Below are 7,772 nucleotides of genomic sequence, written 5' to 3'. Positions count from 1 at the left end.
CAGCTTCGCTTCAGAGGTACCTTCGTGAAGCTCCAGGAATTTCTCATAGAGATCTTTTGCTGAGTCGTAGCTTCCGATCCGACTTACCTCCTGAGGTGGCAGAACGCTGAGGAGGTGGAATTCAGCTTTTCCGTTGGCGACGAAATTGGCTTGCTCCTTCTTGCTCCATGTGTTTTCTTCTTTGTCTTTAGGAGCTGCAAAACCATATTTCATAGTAATTAAAATATCAAAGTCTGTTTTAAAGAATACCTCCATTTTTCGCTTCCATGTAGCGAAATCTCCGTCGAACTTCGGGGGATGAATGTTCGCGCCGGCCATTGTCTTGATCTTAGTGTTTCAGACGGCGGTTAGTCCTTCTGAGGTTGTCAGGCTCTGATACCACTTGTTGGTGCAGCGGGGACCGGCAAGAGGGGGGTGAATTGCCTGTGACTAAAATTATACCTTTCTCAAAGCTTTCCAACTCTTAAAATAAAGCAACACTTAATAACAAAACAAAAAGACAGAAAGGAAATAAAACTCAGAACTTTAACCTGGTTACAACCAAGAGGGTTGTTAATCCAGGGCGATGAAAAAGTGCAGTAAGAAAACTCCTTCTCTGAAGGCGGAGAAGTCTTTTATACTTTGAAATCACAGCGGTTGCTTAAACAGGAATTACAGAGTTGCTTTTTCGTATCAATTCGTTGTACCTTAAAGCTGCCCGAGACCCACCTTTATATAGGGGTTCTAGAGCTTATCGGATGACCTGATCTTCGGGATCGGGTTTTGACTCGAGAGGGATCGGTCGACCGATCCCCAGGTTCGGTCGACCGAACCTGCTGTACCTGTCCAGTTTTCCATCCAAATGCAATCTCTGTGGATCGAGCTCAGGTTCGGTCGACCGATCCTTGTGTTCGGTCGACCGATCGGCCAACGGTCTCCAGCTGAGTTGGCCCGATCAAATTGCTCGACTGAGTCTCTGGATTAGCTTCGGTTCGGTCAACCGATCAGGAGGTTCGGTCGACCGATCAGCTTCTGACGAGGCATTCGACGTGTCTGCTGCGGTTGGCTTCGGTTAAAGAAGGATTCGGTCGACCGATCAATATGTTCAGTCGACCGAACCGTTGACAAGTCAACTTCCAGTTGACTTGCTCCGGTTCAGATCCTTGGGTGATCGCGGTCATCCAGAATAGGGCTCACCCGAACCCAATTCCCGGCCTTCTCCTCGAGCAGGCTTCCATCCGGCTTCTCGTCCCTCGAACGCCGCACACGTTCTTCTCGCTCCACCGGAGTACTCTTCCGCAGCTCTCTCGTCCTTCGGACGCACCGAGCCCGTCGGCTCCCTTCCCGTGCCGTCCTTCTCGCTAGCTGCGTCTTCCGCTCGACTTCCTGCGCTCTTAAGTTCTTGCACACTCAGACACAGGGTTCAGACAAAACGCAGGACCTAATCAACTTGGTTGATCACATCAAAACTACCACGGGGTCCAACAATCTCCCCCTTTTTGATGTGCATCAACCCAAGTTCAAGTTAGGGTTAAAAATAGACAAACGTAATTTTAAGAAAATTACTAAACTAACAAGTATAGCATAAATTTGCAATAAATAAAATTGCAACATAGTTTAGAGATAAAACAGATATATTTTAATTTTCCTAACTCCCCCTAAACTTGTACTTTTCTCTCCCCCTTTGATCACAGCAAAAACGGGAAAGCAAGTTCTTAAGATAGAAAAAATTTCTAAGCAAAATAATTTCTTAGAATTTTCAAAAGGAATTTCTAAGTAAAAATGAAGAAACATTATTTGAATAATTTTTCAAAGCATTATTCAAGTGTTATGAGAATTTTTCTAAGTTAAAAATTTCCAAAAATCCAAAACTTCATAAAGCCAATAAAAAAAAATGTTTGTACACTTTCAAAGCATTTTAATTCTCCTTTTAATGCTTTTTAAGAAAGTTAATTAAATATTTTTGTTTCAATATTTCAGCTTCGAGGTCGTGGCGAGGCACTAGGCCTTCTTGGTTATTGGAGCAACAACCACTTTCTTAGACAAAGTTTTCATAAAGAAAATGTTTAATTTTCTCTCTATAAAGCTTTTAATTTTGAGAGATTAGTTTAGCATAGATTTTGGAACCCAATAGAGGTTCTTTCCTACTGAATAATCAGGAATTTAGGTGGTACATAGTTTCTTGATATTTTCCTAATTTGACCCTGATGATGTTTAACATACCAGTTTAATTTTCCATATAACTTTATTTTTTATTTTGAAAAAATATTTACTTTTAAACATGCATCAGATTTCAGTTCTTGAATTTCATTTTTTAACTTTGCATTTTCTAATTTTAAATTTTCATTTTCCTTTTCAAATTTATCTAACTCTTTAGAAAGTGTTTTAATAAAGCGAAAGAACTGAGTAGGGGTAAGATTGCGTACCTGACTTACCTGATTTGGTGAGGCTCCCCCTTCACTGCAACTTTCCTCTTCTGATGTTCCTCCCCCTTCATCGATGCTCATCTCTGAGCTTGACTCTTCTTCTGGCTGATGGTTGGCTAGTAGAGCTAATCCTGAGAATTCTTCGACTTCTGACTCGGGGGATGAAGAGTACGTTGGTGCAACCTTAGGTCAAGATTAACCTGGTTGACCCGACTCGAGTTGACCTGACTCGAGTTGTATTTTGATGTTTGATGAGAACAGAAGAGTTGTATTTTGATGGGAGATTGTTGGTGCAACCTTAGGTCAAGGTTGATCTGATTGACCTGACTCGAGTTGACCTGACTCAAGTTGTATCTTGATGTTTGACAAGAACAGAAACTTGGGAGGTTGTGGGTGCAACCCTTGGTCAAAGTTGACCTGGTTAACCCAAGGTGAGTTGACTTGGCACGGAAAAGTCCAAGCAGGGAGCTTGGCACGGGAAAAGTCCAAGCAGGGAGCTTGGCACGGAGAAGTCCAAGTATGGGAACTTGGCAAGTGGAAGTCGGAGAGGGTTCGGTAGCTCGTTCTCCGGACTATGGTCAGAGAGGGCTCGGTAGTTCGTTCTCTGGACCGGATGTGCTAGTCGGAGAGGGCTCGGTAGCTCGTTCTCCAAACTAGGTCAGAGAGGGCTTAGTAGCTCGTTCTCTGGATCGGACAAAGTCGGAGAGGGCTCGGTAGCTCGTTCTCCGGACTAGATCAGAGAGGGCTCGGTAGCTCGTTCTCTAGACCAGGAAGGCAGATTGGAAATCCTGGTGAGTGAAACCAGGTGAAAACCCTAGTGAGTGAAGCTAGATGAAAGTGAAAGTCCTGATGAGTGAAGCCAGGCAGTTGGTGAAAGTCCTGGTGAGTGAAGCCAGGCAAGGGAAAGTCCTGGCGAGTGAAGCCAGGCAGTTGGAAAGTCCTGGTGAGTGAAGCCGGGCAAGGAAAAATCCAGATGGATCAAGGCTGATCGGACATCTGGTGTTGTGAAGGTCAAGTAGGTCAAGGGAGTGACTGGATACTTGGCACGAAGAGAAAAGTCTAAGTGGGTCAAAGGGATTGACCGGACACTTGGTAGGGAGTCTTAGCAGGTCAAGGGAGTGACCAGATGCTAAGCATGAGATACCAATAGGTCAAGGTTGACCGGATATTGGTTTGGAAGGCGTGGGATTTGGTTTGGGCAAAAACCAAGAGCTGGACCGATCAGTGGATCGATCCAGTGATACATTGGGTTATCTGATCGGTCTGGTGATCGATCAGTAACCAACAAGATGTATCAGTTATCGATCGGTCTGCACCGATCGAAGCAACGAAGGCAAAGAGAAAGGAGGATCGATTTGTGGACCGATCCATGCACTGATCGGTCCACGGACCGATCGGAGACGATCGTAGAGTTGGGCGAGTTCTTCATGAAGAGTGCTGATCGGTCCGGGGACCGATCAAGATAGGTCTGATCGGTCCCAAGACCGATCAGGGAGGTCTCGGACCGATCAGGGTGGAGCCTGATCGGTCCAGGTATATCCGTTGAGATTCAACGGGTATCTCCGTCTTCTTCGCTGTATGCTTTGCAGGTGCAGTTGCAGGTTCAGGCTATATAAAGGAGATCGAGGGCTGCTACAGAATACTTTTTCTTCTGGTTCGAAGCTTCTGCTTCTTCTTCTTCGCTGCTGTGATTTGAGCTTTGCTGAGCTCGCTTCTGCTTGAAGCTTCGTGTGAGCTTCATCGGTTGGTTCCTGCTATTGTAGGCGTCTTGTGAAGCTGTTGCTTCATCCAGTCGAAGAGAAGAAGGCAAGCTAGTGTTGTTACATTTATGTTCTTAGCTTCTTGCTGTACTTGTACTTCTGCTTGCTGTTGCAAAGTTTGTGGCGAGGTTTCTCCACCCAGAAGGAGTGTTCATTAGCCGGTTCTCCGGGGTCTCATCCACCGACGGATTGGTAGGCTTCGTCCACCTTACGGACACGCCGAGGAGTAGGAGTTTATCTCCGAACCTCGTTACATCGCTGCATGTTGAGGTTTGATCTTCTTTTCTTTGTTTTTTTGTTTTATTTTCCGCTGCGCTAACGTCAACTTGTAGAAAGAAATGAAGATTTGGGGTCGGCTATTCACACCCCCCCTCTTTAGCCGCGACCATCGATCCTAACAAATGGTATCAGAGCAAGGTCGCTCTTCGTTGGATCAACACCCGGGGGAGCACGAGCTAGAGAATGGAGTTATTTGGAGAAGACGTCACAATTCCACCTTTCTACGATCGCGACGACTTCGCGTTTTGGAAGGTAAGAATGAAGTACTTTCTTATGACTAACCTAGAAAATTGGAGGTGTGTGCAATTAGGTTTTACTCCTCCATTGGATAAAGAAGGAGAACTTTTGGAGAAGAAGAAGTGGACGAAGGAGCAAATCCACCAATCAACCATCAATGATGAGGTAACGAAAATCATTGAATTTTCTTTACCTAATGATGTTTTGTGTAGGATAGGTGGATATCGATGCCAAGGAGTTGTGGAATAACTTGGAAAAGTTCCATGAGGAGAACTCCACTTCAAGTCATGAAGAGGAGTCAAGTGAGCCAAGTAGCTCACATCATGGAGGCATGGATTTAGAGGTTGAGGGCTACTCAACATCTAAGGAAGAAGAGGAGGAGAGTTCCTCTTCAAGATTGGAGCAAGAAGAAGAAGCTTCTATCTCCGGAAGGGATGAAGAAGAGAGCTCACATCCATCCTCAACCCTAGGTAACTCAAGCCATTTAATTTCAAATAAATTACACATAATGTGCTTTGAGTGTAGGGAATTTGGGCATTACAAGAGTAAGTGTCCAAAGAGGGTTAGGAAGACTCCACCGGCGCCAAAGGTCAAGGAAGCCGGAGTCCCGACACGCAAAGGCAAGGAGCACGTGGTGTGCTTCCAATGCAAGCGAAAGGGACACTATAGGAGTCAATGTCCGAGGGGGAGGCAACCTCACAAGGACAAGAGACCGAGCACGTCAATAGGGGGAGCTAAGGCAAACCCTAAGGTAACATTTAAGTCTCATTCTTGTAATAAGACACATGCTAGTAGTTTTGTTACAATTGTTAATAATGATAAGCATGTTAATTATAGGAATCAATATATGTGCTTAGGTGCTAAACATGTTAGCTTGAATAAGGACAACTCTAGAAATGTCAAATTTAGGATTAACTCATCTAAGGTTAAGGGAAACCTAGATAGGAATCCCAAAACTACTAGACATATGCCTAGGAGTACCTCAAAGAACAATGACAAATTAAAACTTGAGGTATTAGAAAAGGAGAATCAAGTCTTGAGGTCAAGACTTGACACTTTAGAAAAGACCCTTAAAAATTTAGAGAAGTCAACTCTAGGGTCTAAGGGTCAAAAATCAAAGCCCACTTATCATAATGTTCCATTCGATTATGGAACAAGACCTAGGGCTAGAAATACCATCACCAAGGTCACAAGGGGAGTTACCCCTAGAGTTGATCTTGTTGAGTCCCAAATGACCAAGGCTTTAAAGCCTAGGAGGGTCATTAGGAGGATTGCTAGGGAAGTCATCCCTAGTGAATATTTAGTGAACCCAATGAACTCCAATAGGTATTGGGTTCCTAAGAGTGTGATTCCATCACGCTAGATGGTTTAGGGTGTGCCAACCTTACTTGAATAGGTAGTTAACCTAATCATGGCAAAAGGTGGCACTTTAGGAATTTTCAAGGTGTAATCAAGCCTTGAAAATGAAATGAAAAGTTATTCCTAAGGTGATTAGGATGTGTCAACCACATTTGAGGAGTTTTCTAGAGTCCATCTAATTGGCACATAGTGATCTAAAAATCTTTGGTATATAATTTTAGGTCTATTACACTTAGGAATATAGAACCTATGGCAAAATGATCAAAACTATCAAAAATGGCAACTAAGGCTAGAATTAGGTATCTTCTATACCTTTACATGTTATTTGTCATATATTGTTTGTCATATGCCATGTCATGACATCATATTTAATTTATTATTATTTGAAATGTCATGATAATGCTTAGGTTAGTTAAATGTCATGCTCTATTTAAGTTTCATACTTTATGACATGACATCATGACATTGGCACATGTTTTTACTTATGATATCATTATATGCCATGTCATCATCTTTTGCATTTAAAATCAATTAATTTGATTTAAGGACAAAAACATAATTTGATATGGAGATCAAATTGTTGTTTAGAAAATGCATGAGAACTTAGCCTAAGATGACCTAAACCCATATCTCACATCAAAATTGACTTGGATGTGTTTGATACACCTTAGATATGTGTGAAATATTAGGATCATGAGTTAGGATCAAGGTGCATAGTTCTTGTACCTAGATGAGCCTAATTCGAAATTGAGGATCATAGGGAAAGCTTGTGTACAAGTCATGTACATTTAGCCCTAAGATTGTGGTCCTAAATTAAAGGGTTTAAAATTATTTTAAAATTTATTTGAAAAACCTTGATGAAGCTTTTCTAGTGATAGCATTCATCATTGAGCAAGTTGAAACAAAGTTGAGTTAAACTTGAACTATTTCAAAGTTTTTCGAACTTTGTATCAAGTTTTGAAAATGAAAGTTATTTTCATCGAAAATTATTTTTCCGTGATAATATATGTTATGAGGAATGTATCCTCAAAATTTTACAATTTTTGAAATTTTATGTGATTTTTGAGAGGTTTCTGAATTTCGGAAGTAGAAAAATCAGAAACTTCTGATATCAGAGTTGGGGACCGATCAGAGGGGATTCTGATCGGTCCAGGGCACTTTGGATCGGTCACTGGACCGATCTAGGGAAGTGTGGATCGGTCAGGTGACCGATCAGCGCGTGCCAACTTGCTGATTTTCGACTGTTTTGTCTGAAATTTCAGCTGAGAGTTGGTGCTTTGGATTTCTAAAGGCTTGAAACTCTCCAAGACATTGTTGGTGCAATGGTCAAGGGGGAGTTGACCTTTAGGGGGAGTTTTACCTATTAGTCAAGGGGGAGTTTTACCTATTAGTCAAGGGGGAGTTGACTTTTAGGGGGAGTTGACTTTTAGGGGGAGTTTTTACTCCTAAAGACTTGAGTGATATGGGATTATCACTAAGTTAATTGTTGACCTTAGTATCAAGGGGGAAATTAAGGGTTTCAATGAAAGGTATGAGACCTTCATTAGAAAGAAACTCTTGACCTTGATTCACTCTTTTTGATGTGTGTCAAAAAGGAGGAGAGTGTAGGTTTGGGGAGAATGTTCAAGGAAGAACATTAGAAAACCTAAGTTAGGTTATGGTTTTGTCAAACATCAAAAAGGGGGAGATTGTTGCTGCAACCTTAGGTCAAGGTTGACCTGGTTGACCCGAC

The sequence above is a fragment of the Zingiber officinale genome, chromosome 9A, assembly GCF_018446385.1.
Source record: "Zingiber officinale cultivar Zhangliang chromosome 9A, Zo_v1.1, whole genome shotgun sequence".
Taxonomy (NCBI): Eukaryota; Viridiplantae; Streptophyta; class Magnoliopsida; order Zingiberales; family Zingiberaceae; genus Zingiber; species Zingiber officinale.
This window is presented reverse-complemented; position numbering follows the sequence as displayed.